A 15,802-nucleotide genomic window follows, 5' to 3' on the forward strand; every position below is an offset into this window, starting at 1 on the left:
AGTCTCAGATCTTTCTTGACTGATCTCTGAGACTTCTCCTCCTGAAGTTGCTGTACCGGAATTTTCAGGTTCCTCTTCAACAGGACACGTTACCCTTTTTGTATGGCTGGCCTGTATCCAGTTGGGAACCCCGGCACACTTCACAGCAGTAGTGGTCGTCAATATCACTTGATATGGCCCTTTCCAACGCGGCTCAAGACACGATTTTCTCACGTGCTTCTTGACAACCACCCAATCTCCAGCTTGCAGAGAGTGTCCTGGTTCGCCGATTGGTGGTAACGTGTTAGCTTCCACCTGGTGAGAGAAAGAGCGAATCACGTCAGCCAAACTTTTGCAGTAATCCAACACCATATCATATGTAATATTCACTAGTGCATTTGCAGGTACCGCCGGTAACCTCATTGCTCTGCCCATGAGGATTTCATGGGGGGACAATCCCGTTTTCTTATCTGGCGTGTTTCTCATAGACATCAGCACTAGAGGTAATGCATCTGGCCACTTCATGTTTGTTGCTGCACACATTTTTGCTATTCTTGATTTTAAAGTACCATTCATCTGCTCGACTAGTCCTGATGCTTTAGGGCGATAGCTACAATGCAGCTTTTGTTCAATGTTGAGTGCGGCACACAGAAGTTTAATCACCTCATTGTCGAAGTGTCTTCCCCTATCTGATTCTATAGAAACCAGAAATCCGAACCTTGGTATTAATTCTCTGAGTAGTAGTTTTGCAACTGTAAGACTGTCATTCCTACGAGTAGGATATGCCTCAATTCAATGACTAAAAACACACACAATCACTAACACGTATTTCAAACCTCCGCAAACAGGCATTTCAATGAAATCCATTTGTATTTTATTAAATGGACCACCAGCTCTCCCAATGTGGCTCAAAGTTACCACGGTTCCTTTTCCAGCGTTCATCTGTTGACAGATGACGCACCTGTGACAAGTAATTTCTGCGGCATGTCTGAATTTTGGATTGAACCAATCAATCTTAAAGGATCTGATCATGGCATCTCTTCCTAAATGTGGCTGCCCATGATATAATCGGGCAAATTGTGACAGAAGATTGTTTGGCAAAACCAGTTTTCCCTCTTCTGAAACCCATATATCATCTGCTCTTTGTACACACTGCATTTTCTGCCAGGAAAGTTTTTCTTCTTTACTAACGTGGCTTTGTAATGTCTTTAATTCATCTAAGGTATCAACCACTCGTAATGCTAGGCTTAAGGTTGTGTCATTCTCAGGTTGTGGTAACAGTTCCCACTGCTCTTTAAATGATATACAGTTTAATGCACAAAATCTGGCAACTTGGTCTGCATAACCATTCCCCATTGACACAAAGGGGGTCATTCTGACCCTGGCGGCCGGTGACCGCCAGGGTCACCGACCACGGGAGCACCGCCAACAGGCTGGCGGTGCTCCCGAGGGCATTCTGACCGCAGCGGTTCAGCCGCGGCCAGAAAGGGTAAATCGGCGGTCTCCCGCCGGTTTACCACTGCCCTTGTGAATCCTCCATGGCTGCGGAGCGCGCTCCGCAGCCATGGGGATTCTGACACCCCCTACCGCCATCCTGTTCCTGGCGGGTCTCCCGCCAGGAACAGGATGGCGGTAGGGGGTGCCGCGGGGCCCCTGGGGGCCCCTGCAGTGCCCATGCCCATGGCATGGGCACTGCAGGGGCCCCCGTAAGAGGGCCCCGCAAAGTATTTCAGTGTCTGCTAAGCAGACACTGAAATACGCGACGGGTGCAACTGCACCCGTCGCACCCCTGCAACTACGCCGCCTCAATTCTGAGCCGGCGTCCTCGTTGCAGGGGCATTTCCTCTGGCCCGGCGGGCGCTCTTTTGGAGAGCGCCCGCCGGCCCAGAGGAAATGTCTGAATGGCCGCCGCGGTCTTTTGACCGCGGTGCGGTCATTCAGCGGCGGTACCTTGGCGGACGGCGGAAGGTCAAAATGACCCCCAAAGTCTTGTGATCTGGTGTGAGCACTGCACTTCACCACGGCAATTTCAAGAGGCAACTGAATCGCATGTAACAAATCTCTTATTTGTTCTCCATTTTTCACTGGTGAACCAGAGGATGTCATGAAACCTCTCTGTGACCAGAGTTGACCAAAATCATGTACAATTCCAAATCCGTATCTGCTGTCTGTATAGATTGTGACTTTCAAATTTACAGCAGCATGGCAGGCTTTTGTGAGAGCTATTAATTCTGCCACCTGTGCAGAAAACACTTTCTCGAGCCAGGAGGCTTCGACTATGCCAGATATGGTACATACTGCATAACCAGCTCTCAATGTTCCTGTTGAATCTCTTAGGCAGGACCCATCAACGAACATAATGCAATTGTTTTCCTTTAACTGGGCATCCTGTATATCTGGGCGAGGTTTGGTACAGAGCTCAGTCACCTCCAGACAATCATGCTCAAATTCTTCCCCATCTTTGATTTCTGTATTCTCATTGGGAAGTAGAGTTGCCGGGTTCAGCACAGTGCACCTTTTCAATGTAACATTGGGTGACCCCAGAATAATCGTCTCATATTTGGTAAGTCGTGCATTTGTCATGTGTTGCGTCTTAGTTCGTGTCAACAGAATTTCAACAGAATGTGGAACCAATACTGTCAAAGGGTATCCCATGACTATGCCCTCACATTGTGAAAGGCTTTGACCAACTGCTGCGACTGCTCGCAAACAACCCGGTAAGGCTTCTGCGACAGGGTCCAAAGTAGCTGAAAAATATGCTACAGGGCGATTTGCATCTCCATGGACCTGTGTTAAAACAGACAAAGAACAAGCATCACGTTCATGACAGAACAACAGAAATGGTTTCTCATAATCAGGCATTCCTAATGCTGGAGCCCTGCACATGCACTCTTTCAACTCTAAAAATGACTCAAGCTCTTCTTTTGTCAAAGTGATTGTGTATGGTTCGTCCTTAACTTCTTTTCCTGTCAGTTGTATTAAGGGCTTTGAAATGATCGAGAAGTTGGGTATCCACTGGCGACAGTAGCCCACCATTCCCAAGAACATCCTGACATCTCTCTTTGTTGTTGGGGGATTCATTTGTAAAACAGCTGTTATTCTCTCTTTTGATATTCTTCGGGACCCTTTCTCAATCAGATGCCCCAAATACTTCACTTCTTTTTGACAGTACTGCAGCTTTTTAGGTGACACCTTATGTCAGTTTTTCCCTAAATGATTCAACAATGCAATGGTATCATATTTACAGCTGTCTCTGGTTTTGGATGCAATCAACAAATCATCAATGTACTGCACAAGAGTCGAATTGAAAGGCAGCACAAGAGGTTCCAAATCCTTCTTCAATATCTGATTGAAGATGGATGGTGACTCAGAAAACCCCTGAGGAATTCTGCACCAACTGTACACCTTATCCAGGAATTTGAAACTGAACAAAAACGGGCTGTCTTCGTGAAGTGGTATCTAGAAAAATGCTTGTGATAGGTCTACTACAGTAAACCATTCAGCATCACAAGGAACCTGGAACATTATTACCGCTGGGTTGGGAACCACAGGGCAGCATTTTATCACAATTTTGTTTATTTTTCTCAAATCCTGCACAATTCGAACTTTTCCACAGGGCTTCCTCAAACCCATAATAGGAGAGTTACACGGACTGCTCAGGACTTCTTTCAAGACTCCCTGTCTGAGAAAATCTGCAATTATCTGTGTCACTTCAATAAGGACATCCTGAGTCATGTGGTATTGTGGCATTTGTGGGAACACTGCATTTGGCTTTATCTGCACCTTGACTGGACCTACTCCCTTGATTAATCCGACCTCTTTTCCAGTCAAATCCCACACCTTCTCTGTTACGGATCCTTGTAGATCAGCAGGTAGATCGATCAAGGTAAACACTGGGAATAGAGTAATTAGAGGGTAATCTTCATTCATCTCTCCTCCTTCTTCTATGAGTTGACCCTCATCTCCCTCATCATCACTGTTTGTCTGTACCTCTATTCCACCATTGGAACTGGTAATCGAACATTTGGTTTTGCATAATAAGTCTCTTCCTAATAAGGATACTGGGCTTGAGTCGCACACAACAAATCTATGCAGGCCCTGGAAATTTCCGATTTCAACCTGCACTGGGTCAGTGATTGGATTAGTCAGGTACTGGTTAGCCACACCGACTACTCGTATGGTGCGCCCCGAGAGAGGTCATCTTGGTACTTCTGCACTGCGAACTGTAGAGCGTGTAGCTCCTGTGTAAACTAAAAATGAAACTTTGTAGCCCATTACTTTTCCCTCCACATATGGGCCTCTCTGGTCTACCTCTAAAGATGCTGCAAGTCTGCACTCTTCACTGTCTGAGCTGTCATCTGACCAATCTTCATTCATGTCATTTTCACCTCTTAATGGGAATTGTTGTACAGTGTTGTTTCGGTTTGTTACCTGGCCTGTGACCTGCTGAGGAAGCGTCACCTGTTGCTGTCCCATCGGAGCTAGGGGTAACTGCATTTGCTGTCTAGGCACCATAGGGATCTGCTGTTGTATTGGTTGTACTGACACTGTTTGGAAACGCGGCATTTGTATTTGCTGCATGGGTTGCACCCCTGACATTTGCACCAAATTATTTTGATAATTCTGATTCTGGTGTCTCATTCTTGGACCTCGTGAATTTTGTAGTGTACCGGCATGAATACTCTGCTGAACCGTACCATCCTGCATCATATTCGGACAATCCCGTTTCCAATGCCCCACGCCACCGCACGCATGACATGGTGACATCTTTTTCACTCCTTGACCATCATTTTGAATAACAATATTATTCATGTCCGAACCACGGTTCACAAACCCTCGACCTCTACCTCTCGGCTGTGCCTGAAACACACCATTCAATTGCGGTTGTTGCTGTACCATTTGCTGAACACCATTTCCCTGTATTCCAGCCTGTGCAGCCCTTATCTGCATCACCATCACTTTCTCCTTCAACTTCTTCTGCTTCAACTCAATTTCGTCACTACAGTATTTTGCATACTGTAATACTTCATCAATCGGTTTAGCTTGCCAACAAATCAGATGATTTTTAATCATTTGGCTGACCTCCGGTCTCAGCCCTTCGACGAATCTGAACACAAGATGATTCATGTCCTTCGGTTCAATTGTTTCAGTACCACTGTAATGTTTGAATGCCTTTAACAACCTTTCATAATATGCATGTATTGACTCTTTAACCTCTTGAGAGGTCCAGTCGATTTTCTGCCAATCAGTCACCTTTGGCGACACCTTTTGTTTCAAAAATTCAATTACTTTATGATAATATTTCATCACCTCTTCAGAAGGTGCTCCAGTCACTTTATCCCTTGCCGGTTCCTTTGTGGGCCAATCTACCCCTCTCCTGCACTCGAGCCACAAGTCTGGCGGAACTATAATCTCAAACAGGGTATTTAAGTCTTCCCAGAGACATTTCACAAGCTTCACGAATCTATCTGTCTGTTGATACCACTCAATCGTTTTTTCTCTTAACCTGGGATAATCATTCGTAAAAGACAAAGGGGGTGATTCTAACCCTGGCGGTCGGTGATAAAGCGGCGGCCAACCCGCCAACAGGCCGGCGGTCCAAAAAAAGGAATTCTGACCCTGGCGGGAACCGCCAACACAGTCCGCCACATTAACACTCCGACCGCCACGGCGGGACCGACAAACAGCGCGGCGGTCACCGCCAACAGACAGGGGGCAGACAATATACCGCCCACACTATTATGACCGGCCAATCCGCCACCTTTTCCGGGGCGGGAGCACCGCCGATAAAAACATGGCGGAAACAGACTACGAACGGGAAAACGCGCACCTCTACGCACTCCACGAGGAAGGAGGACAGCATGGAACCCGAATTAAACATCCTACCTGCTCTCGTCTACCTGCTCATCTACCACGAGTACGAACGCCGGCGCAGATGACAACGGTGAGTACTGCACCTATGACACAGGGGAGGGGGGAGGACGAAAGGTTACGTGCACACACATACGCGATACACCCACCCCCCCAAACCATGTAAACACCAATGCAGAGCAACAAGTCACAGTGACACCACCCAAACCCCCGTAAAAAAAGAAAGGACATAATTAAAATGTGACTCGAAATTTATGGGAAATAAAAACCACTGATAAGTCACGGTCGAATAGCAATAACAATTAAAAAAAAACAATTCAATATCCAGTGCATACGATAAACCGAGGCAATAAGTCCTGCACATCTAACGATATTCCAAGTATCCGTGGGCCAAAGTGTATCAACACAAGGGCAAAGCCCACACAGGAGACCTGAGTCCTTTGGAGAGAACACTGCAGGGGCATCTGATGAAAAAACTACAGGCACCTCAAGGGGAAGGGAAGGGGGGGGGCACCACAGCCACATGAGTCCACAACGCCAGATCCACGAAGGGGCCACCATGCTCACTGTGCTATCCTGGGGAGTGCAAAGCCACAGTCTCTCAAGTCTGTACAGTGGGTGGCTTGCCCACTCGGCCATCCTGGGGAGTGCAAAGCCACAGTCTCTCAAGTCTCTACAGTGGGTGGCCAGCTCACTGTGCCATCCTGGGGAGTGCAAAGCCACAGTCTCTCAAGTCTCTACAGTGGGTGGCTTGCCCACTCTGCCATCCTGGGGAGTGCAAAGCCACAGTCCATCAGGTGGATAACAGTCTCCACCGGTCAAGGAGGAGGCATGGTGGGCACAGTGAACCGTGAACAGTAGCTCGAGACAGATCCGGCACTGTCATTGTGCCAGTGGTGCTTGAGACGGCGGGGCCCAGCGGAGCGGTGCTTGAGACGGCGGGGCCCAGCGGAGCGGTGCTTGAGACGGCAGGGCCCAGCGGAGCGGTGCTTGAGACGGCGGGGCCCAGCGGGGCGATGCTTGTCAGGAAGGGCCCAGCGGAGCGGTGCTTGAGACGGCGGGGCCCAGCGGAGCGGTGCTTGAGACGGCGGGGCCCAGCGGAGCGGTGCTTGACAGGAAGGGCCCAGCGGAGCGGTGCTTGAGACGGCGGGGCCCAGCGGTGCAGTGCTTGACAGGAAGGGCCCAGCGGAGCGGTGCTTGAGACGGCGGGGCCCAGCGGAGCGGTGCTTGAGACGGCGGGGCCCAGCGGAGCAGTGCTTGAGACGGCAGGGCCCAGCGGAGCGGTGCTTGAGACGGCGGGGCCCAGCGGGGCGGTGCTTGACAGGAAGGGCCCAGCGAAGCGGTGCTTGAGACGGCGGGGCCCAGCGGAGCGGTGCTTGAGACGGCGGGGCCCAGCAGAGCGGTGCTTGACAGGAAGGGCCCAGCGGAGCGGTGCTTGAGACGGCGGGGCCCAGCGGAACAGTGCTTGACAGGAAGGGCCCAGCGGAGCGGTGCTTGAGACGGCGGGGCCCAGCGGAGCGGTGCTTGACAGGAAGGGCCCAGCGGAGCGGTGCTTGAGACGGCGGGGCCCAGCGGAGCGGTGCTTGAGACGGCGGGGCCCAGCGGAGCGGTGCTCCTCTGCACGGCGGGGCCCTGTTTAGCGGTCCTCTTCTGCACGGCGGGGCCCTGTTCAGCGGTGCTTTTCTGCACGGCGGAGCCCTGTTCAGTGGTGCTCTTCTGCACGGCGGGGCCCTGTTCAGCGGTGCTTTTCTGCACGGCGGGGCCCTGTTCAGTGGTGCTCTTCTGCACGGCGGGGCCCTGTTCAGCAGTGCTCTTCTGCACGGCGGGGCCCTGTTCAGCGGTGCTCTTCTGCACGGCGGGGCCCTGTTCAGCGGTGCTCTTCTGCACGGCGGGGCCCTGTTCAGCAGTGCTCTTCTGCACGGCGGGGCCCTGTTCAGCGGTGCTCTTCTGCACGGCGGGGCCCTGTTCAGCGGTGCTCATCCAGTAGGTCAAGGGAGCCAGACCTGGCCTGGACTCCCTGCTCAGTCGCCCTCCGACCGTGCTGTTGCTGGACCCTTCGGTGACGGAGTCCTGGGCCCTTTGGTGTTCTTCCTAACACCCGGGATGGGGCTTGTGGGCCCCTCCTGCTCCGCGCTCCTGCTGGCTGACTTTTCCGCCCTGCTGCCCTTTCGCTCCTTAGATGGGGCTCTCGGGCCCTTGCCTCCCCTAGATGTTGTGGCTGGTGAAGTGGGCGAACTTTGCTCCTTGGGGGCAGCCGTGTCAGTCCTCTCACGGCGGCCCTTTAGCTTCCTGGTCCTCTTGCCTGGTGGGGGGCTGGCTGTCCCCTTGCTGCTGATTGAAGTGTCACTGCTGGCAAAGGGTGGGCTCCAGAACCCATGCACCACAGTGACACTCGAAGCTGGGCTGGTGGTGGCTGAGGTGCTCTTGGGACTCTTTGCAGATGGAGGGGGTGGGTCAGTGGAGGGAAAGAGGTCAAGATTAGCAAGGAAAACTTTCTTAGGACCAAGGTAAAAGGTAGGAGAAGTGGTGATGGGAGTGGAGGAAGAGGATGTGGTTGTAGGAGAGTCAGGTGTGCTGTCTTTGGGTGCAGGTGCTTGTGCTGGAGGCTGTCGTGAGGTGGATGGCTGTTGGGTGGGTGTCTGCCTGCGTTTGTGTGTCTTGGAAGAGGGGGTGACAGACACAGTGGGAGAGGACACAGGGGACGTGTAAATGGTAGTGGGGGTGGTGACTGCACGTGTGCGGACTGGACTGGAGGCTGTGCTGGTGATGGAAGCACTGGCTGATGGTGGTGTGCATGCAGGTGTGAGTGTAGACGTCACAGGGAGGGAGGAGGGAGACGAGGAGGAGGGGGACACAGAGGTGGTAGTGACTGTTGGAATGTCTGCATCTGGGTGTTGCTTGCGTGAATGCTTGTGGGTTCTGAGGTGCTTGTGTCTGGATGAGCTGCCCTTGGGTGTTGAGGTGTGTGCAGGCTGGTCTGATGGTGTGGATGGGATAGGCTGAGGAACAGGAGACAGAGACAGGCTGGAGGCACGGAGCGTAGGCTGAGGGGCTGCTGGGAGGGCGGGGCTGGTGCGCTGGGTGGCGGCTGTACCTGTAGAGGCAGGGGGCCCGGATGTTGCCGCCACCGCTAGGGAGCTCCCATCCGAGGACGTGTCGCTGTCGCTGGTGTCACCACCGGTCCCCGTTGTGGTGCTCCCCTCGCCCTCTGGATCACTGGTGCCCTCGGTGTCTGTTCCTGGTCCCACCGGGGCCTTGTGACTTGCAGCTCCCTTGTGCTCCGATGCCAATTCTCCTCCGCCTGATGATGCTAATGCACACATGCACAAGAAGATGAAGAAGAAGGGTGGGGGGAGAAAAACGAAGACCAGGTTGAGTGCATGCAATGTCAACACCGTTGGCGGAGAGGACAGACACAGGAACCTCATGCACTAAGCCGCGCATTCGGGGTACACTACTCAGTACTTCTGACTAGGACAACAGGTCTAGAGACGACAAAGGCGCACATGTGTGATGCTGGACCATCGATAGCTGTACTTGTCACCCTACAGAGGTGGGGGCCGGGAGCACAGGGCCATGCCTAAAGGAGAGGACTACACTACAGAAAGCGTCCTGGCCTAATGTCACCCACAACCCTCCTCCCCCACCCAGACGCCTCCACTGCGCAGAGAGATAGCAGAATGTGCTGATACTCACCCCCTTGTGTCTGGTGTGATGTCCTCAAGCGCCCATCCAAATCAGGGTAGGCCACCGCCAGGATCCGGGACATCAGGGGGGTCAGGGTACGACTGGCACCCCTCCTAGGTTGGGAGGCCATCCCCAGCAGTGACTCGGCGGTCTTCCTGGTCCCGCGGCGGATGTCCTCCCACCTCTTGCGGCAGTGGGTGCCCGTCTGACGTGGACCCCCAGGGCCCGGACTTCCTTGGCGATGGCACGCCAAATGTCCACTTTCTGATGGGCGCTGACGTATTTGACATGTACAGGGTGGGAAGGAAAAATCATAAATTTTCTGCATGTTAGATGCGATTGGCCCCCCCTACCCAACCTAGCCATATGGCACATGCTCTCATCTGTCGTGCGTTGCACTCCTCATTCGCACCCCACCCCACCAACTTACATCCACCCCACTCCACACAGGCATAGCCCATTCAATGTGCACCCAGTGTACTTACCTGTTAGTCTGGAGGACCGTAGAGTGACGCATACTGGGGAAGGACCCCATCCACAAGTTTCTCCAACTCCTCCGACGTGAAGGCAGGGGCCCTTTCCCCAGTCGCAGCAGCCATTGTCACTTCCAGACCGAGGTCACAGCAGCACTTGCAGTATAGGTCCTCTCCTGTGGATGATCAGGTCTCGAGTGATTAAGCAGATAGAAAATGGCGGTCACGCCCGCAGCGGTGCGTACCGCGGCGGTGCGTACCGCGACCGCCGGCACCTCGTCATTGGCTCCTGAAACCCATAGGCCTCAATGTTAGCCAATGCGGCTTCGTATAGCGGTCTTCGACCGCCTACCGCCACGGTGTGCCACGCCAGCGCATTGACCTCACATCCCATTGTCCCACTTCACAGGTCAGGCAGCCGCCATTTCAAGGGCCCACATGGCATAATTTGTACTGCGTCACACAGGCCTAGGCCTTGCATTGCCACACATACACGCCTTTCAATACATAGATAATCGTGTGCTATGCATGCAGTGGTGAACGTACCTGTGATTTGCTTGACTCTGTGCGCCATGTTGTCCTTCCTAGGCACCGTCCGCTGGGACTTGCGAGGAGAAGGATGAATCCTCGCGTGTACCGACCGCTGGTGGACCTGTCGACAATGGAAGAACGCCATATCATACTACGATACCGACTTGACCGAGCCACTATACATGAACTGTGTGCCCAGCTGGAGCCAGCCCTGATGTCCCCCATCCGCCAACCCACAGGAATTCCCCCTCTAGTGCAGGTTCTGTCAGTCCTCCATTTTTTGGCAAGTGGCTCATTCCAGACAACAGTGGCCATGTCATCTGGAATGTCTCAGCCTATGTTTTCAAAAATCTTGTCTAGAGTGTTGTCTGCCCTGACGAAACACATGCGGCGCTACATTGTATTCCCTGAGGAGGTTGATTTGGCCACTGTGAAGGGTGATTTTTATGCCCTTGGACATATCCCCAACATAATTGGTGCCATTTATGGGACCCATGTGGCTTTAGTACCCCCAAAAGACGATGAGCAGTTGTACAGAAACAGGAAAAGTTACCATTCGATGAACGTCCAGGTGGTCTGTTTGGCTGACCAGTACATCTCCCATGTGAATGCCATGTTCCCTGGGTCAGTGCATGACGCGTATGTGATGCGAATTAGCAGCATCCCTTATGTGATGGAACAGCTACAGAGACAACGTGTGTGGCTAATTGGTGACTCTGGTTACCCCAACCTGCCTTGGCTATTGACCCCAGTGAGGAATCCCCAGACCAGGGCAGAGGAACGGTACAATGAGACCCATGGGCGAACTAGGAGGATCATAGAAAGAACCTTTGGCCTCCTGAAGGCCAGGTTTAGGTGCCTGCATATGACAGGGGGATCCCTGATGTACTCACCAAAGAAGGTGTGCCAGATCATCGTGGCCTGCTGTATGCTTCACAATCTGGCATTGCGATGTCAGGTGCCTTTCCTGCAGGAGGATGGTCCAGATGGTGGTGTTGAAGCAGCTGTGGAGCCTGCGGAGAGTGAAGAGGAGGAAGACGAAGAGGACGACCCAGACAACAGGGACAGAGTTATCCAACAGTATTTTCAGTAGCACACAGGTAGGAATCACCCACGCCATTTAACATTTACTGAAAGCCCCCTGCATCTTTACTTTGTGTATTTCCCCCCAGTTCTTTTAAACTGATGTTTGATTTTCCCTTCCCTTTTCAGTGCTGTATGACCCACTGCGTGACTTCTGCTTGGTTAGCCCATGGACTAATGCTTATTGACATCGGTATGTTGTCATCACTTAAATAACAGAACATTATTGATAAGTAATGTGTTATACATTTGTAAATAATAAAGGCTGACTCCAGAATGATTTCAGTGCAATGAGTGATTTATTTTTTTGTGCTAGATATTGGTACATGATATTAAAACGGTGATGGGTGAGGGTGGAGTTATGTCCATGGCAGAGTCCAGTTCTCGGTCGCACAGGTGCATTGTCCATATGCCTGTGGAAGGATGGAGCAGGGGCAGTTCAAGGTTGGACAGGGTGACACTGTGGGACAGTGGAATGACATCCGGGGGGATATTATGCTGGCGGGGGTCTTGGCATCCTACTCTGTCTTCCTTTGAGATCTCAGGTTCCTCTTGCGGGGTGGTTGTTCTTCAGCAGGAGGTGGGGTTCTGGTGGCCCGTCGTTCTGTGGGGGCCTCCTGACCACTAGCGCCGGCGGAGGTGGTAGGCTGTTCCTGGCTAGTGACAGGGGCCCTTTGCAGTGCCACATGGTCCCGCAATGTGGTTTCTATCCGGTTGAGGGCCTGGACTATGGTCCCCATAGCGGTAGCGATGTTCCTGAGTTCATTGCTGAACCCCATGTACCGTTCCTACTGCTGTGCCTGGATCTCGGTGAACCTGGCCAGTATCGTCGCCATCGTCTCCTGGGAGTGATGATATGCTCCCATGATGGTGGTGAGGGCCTCTTGGAGAGTCGGTTCCCTGGGCCTGTCCTCCCCCCCTGTCGCACAGCAGCCCTCCCAGTTGCCCTGTTTCCCCGGGCCTCTGTCCCCTGGACGGTGTGCCCACTACCACTGCCCCCAGGTCCCTGTTGTTGTTGGGGTGTTGGGTCAGCCTGGGTGCCCTGTAGTGGCGGACACACCGCTGCTTGACGCGTCCTGGAGACAGAGGCATGGGCCCGCTGGGTGGGAGCTGTGCTGGTGTTCCCAGAGGAGTTTGGGTCTGCTGTGGCCTGTGTCTGTGTGTGGGGAACCGACTGTCCAGAGGTCCCCGATGGTCCGGGCTGGTCGTCAGGTTCTAGGTCGACAGAGCTGCTGTCCTCGCTGGGGGCCTGTTCTGGGGGTGGGATGGACAAATCTGGACCCTCCGTGGCGGTGTGTTGGCGTTCGGGCCCTGCAGGGGTAAAGGAGTATGGTTATTGTTTCTGTGTGTGCCATGGCGTGCATTTTGAGTGCCCCTTGTCCCCCAGTGCTGGCATTCCCTTGTGGGAGGTGTTGTGAGGGTTTATGGGGGGGGGTGTATGGGTATGTGCAATGGTTATGCTTTGGTGGTGGCTGTCTATGGTTTGTGTTGGCATTCAGGGGTTGGTGTTGTTTAGGGTGGGTTGTGCTGGTGAGACATTGGCAGGGAGGTTGTGTGCTGGGGGGTTGAGATTGGGGGTGAGGGGGGGGTTGGCATGCTGGTGGTTGGGGGGGGTGAAGTAGTTGAGATTCGACTTACCAGAGTCCATTCCTCCGTGTACTCCAGCGAGGCCATCAGGATGCAGGATGTTTACCACCTCTTGCTCCCATGCTGTGAATTGGGGTGGAGTGGGTGGGGGTCCGCCGCCAGTCTTCTGCACAGCGATGTTGTGTCTGGAGATCATCGAGCGCACCTTCCCCCGTAGGTCGTTCCATCGCTTTCTGATATCTTCCCGATTTCTGGGATGCTGTCCCACAGCGTTGACCCTGTCTACGATCCTTTGCCATAGCTCAGCCTTCCTTGCTATGGTGGTGTGCTGCACCTGTGTGCCGAAGAGCTGGGGCTCAACCCTCATGATTTCCTCCACCATGACCCGGAGTTCTTGGTCCGAAAACCTTCGGTGTCTTTGGGGTGCCATGGGGTGGTGTGGATGAGGTGTGGGGTGGTGTTTGTGGTGATGTGCGTGGTGATATGTGGTGATGTGTGCGTAGATGTGGTGTGGGTGATGAAGTTGGGTTCCTGTGTGTGTTGGGGTTTTCTATTGCTGTGCTCGCTCTCTCTATCTCTATCTCTCTCGCTCTCGCCTTCGCTCCGATTTCCAACTAGTGGGGGTTTGTGGGTGATGTGGGTGTGTGTTTTATAGTTGATTGGATGTGTGGGAGTGTTGTTTGTATGTGTCTCAGGTGTGCGTATTTCAAATTGTCCAATGTGGCTGTGTTTTGGAGCTGTGTGTGTATTTTGAGCGTGGCGGTGTGTACCGCCAATGGAATACCGCGGTTGAAAGACCGCTGCGTGGATTCGTGGGTCAGAATGGCATGGGCGTGTTTGTGTTGGCGTGACGGTGGAGGTTTGGTCATCTCCAGTTTTCCGCGGCCCGCTGATGAGGCGGCCTTCCTTGGATGTCGGATTTGTGGCGGTTTCACAGTTGGTGGTCAGAATGACCGTGGCGGTTTACCGCGGCCGCGGCGGTAGAATGGCGGACTTCTGACCGGCGGTAAGGGCCTTTTACCACCGAGGTCAGAATGACCCCCAAAATGTCTCCCCTGGACCAAGGCACATGCACCAAGACACCACCAGCTGTTTCTCTCATAGGTAGGATTTTCACCGTGTCTAAATTAGGTTTGACTGTTGTTTCATTAGATCCTGGACTATCTCTTTTTCCCTTATCTCTTTTCTTTGCCCATCGGCCTTCCCATTTCTCTAGTGCTCCCCAAATTTGTGCGCTTTGCAGCAACTCTTTCAAGTGTGTCTTCATGCCTGCAGATCTCATGTGCTCAAAATCTTTCGTGTCAAAATCTAATCTGTAACTCCGTTTCAAATGTTTCGTGTTTCCAATGTCGATATTGTATTTGTCTGCCAAATTCGTTAATTTCTGGTGTACTTTGCCTACTTCTTTGGTAATTTTAGGGCATAAGTACCTTAATTCTGCCTCAGTGTAAGATTCTAATATATTTACTCCCATTGTTCCATCCACCAATTCAGCAGCTTCTGCTCCTAGTCATACTAGATTCAGGTATTCATCTTGTTTTTCTTTTTCAGGTTCGACTGTAGTCACTGTAGTCTTTTGTGAAGTGCAAGTTTTCTCTAACCACTCATTTAACTGTTGTACTGTAAAACCCTGCAGTGAAATGTTCCCTGCATGTATCATTGGAGTGTATGAGGTATTTGTACTCATAGTTTGGGGAGTCAGGACTCCCAACCCTGCTTGTCGCATTGCCTCAAGAGGTGCCCCTATTGGACTGAGGTCCATTAAGGGTCTTGATTGTTCGCAAACCTGTCCTCCCTGGGCCATTATTTGTGGAGTTCTAATAGACCCTCCTCTTATCGTTTCATGAGTCATAACCCCATGTTCGCATGTCCCTGTTTTCTCCTGTGCATATAATGGTACTGGGGGACCAACAGTAATAGGTAGCGATATAGCGGCAGGTGTCTGGCCTGATCCCAAGCTTCTTGGAGCGGCGACACCATAGGTCTGCTCTAATATTCCTGGTGCAGGTTCTTTCAAAGGACCCGCTACTGGGTTATACCCAGGTATCAGTTGTGGCGGTTGTGACACTAACTGTGGAGTTGACTCAATCTGTATTAACCTAGGCTTTGTATATATCGGGTCCGGCGGCACCACCAAGTTCGTAGTAGTCTTGAGTACTGGGATATCGGGGTAAATTCTTTTTATCTGCGGTGGAGGCTGCAACTGTATCGGCGAGTCTGGTGCAGTGGGTACACTGACACCATTCTGTATCAAAGCTGTATCGCTAGTCTGCACCGTATCAGTAACACCCTTCTCCTTCGTCTGGTTCCCAGGATCCAAGCTAGTACTTGGAGCACTGTCATTCACCGCGTACGGTGGCTGACGATCATGTAACAATCTATCCATAAACGCCTCATCATCTGAATCATCCTCTTCTTCCCAGGACCTTTTGTTCTCTTTGAATTTGCCTGAATCTTTGTCAGTTTTGCAAGAAGCTTTCTTTCCCTGTGTCTCCTCTCCCTGTGTTATTGCCGGAAACAGCTTTAACCCATCCACTATTCCTCGTCTCCACATTTTGTTCTCATTATCCCACCTAGCCTCTGCATAGGAT

Source organism: Pleurodeles waltl, chromosome 2_1 (assembly GCF_031143425.1).
Source record: "Pleurodeles waltl isolate 20211129_DDA chromosome 2_1, aPleWal1.hap1.20221129, whole genome shotgun sequence".
NCBI classification, from domain to species: domain Eukaryota; kingdom Metazoa; phylum Chordata; class Amphibia; order Caudata; family Salamandridae; genus Pleurodeles; species Pleurodeles waltl.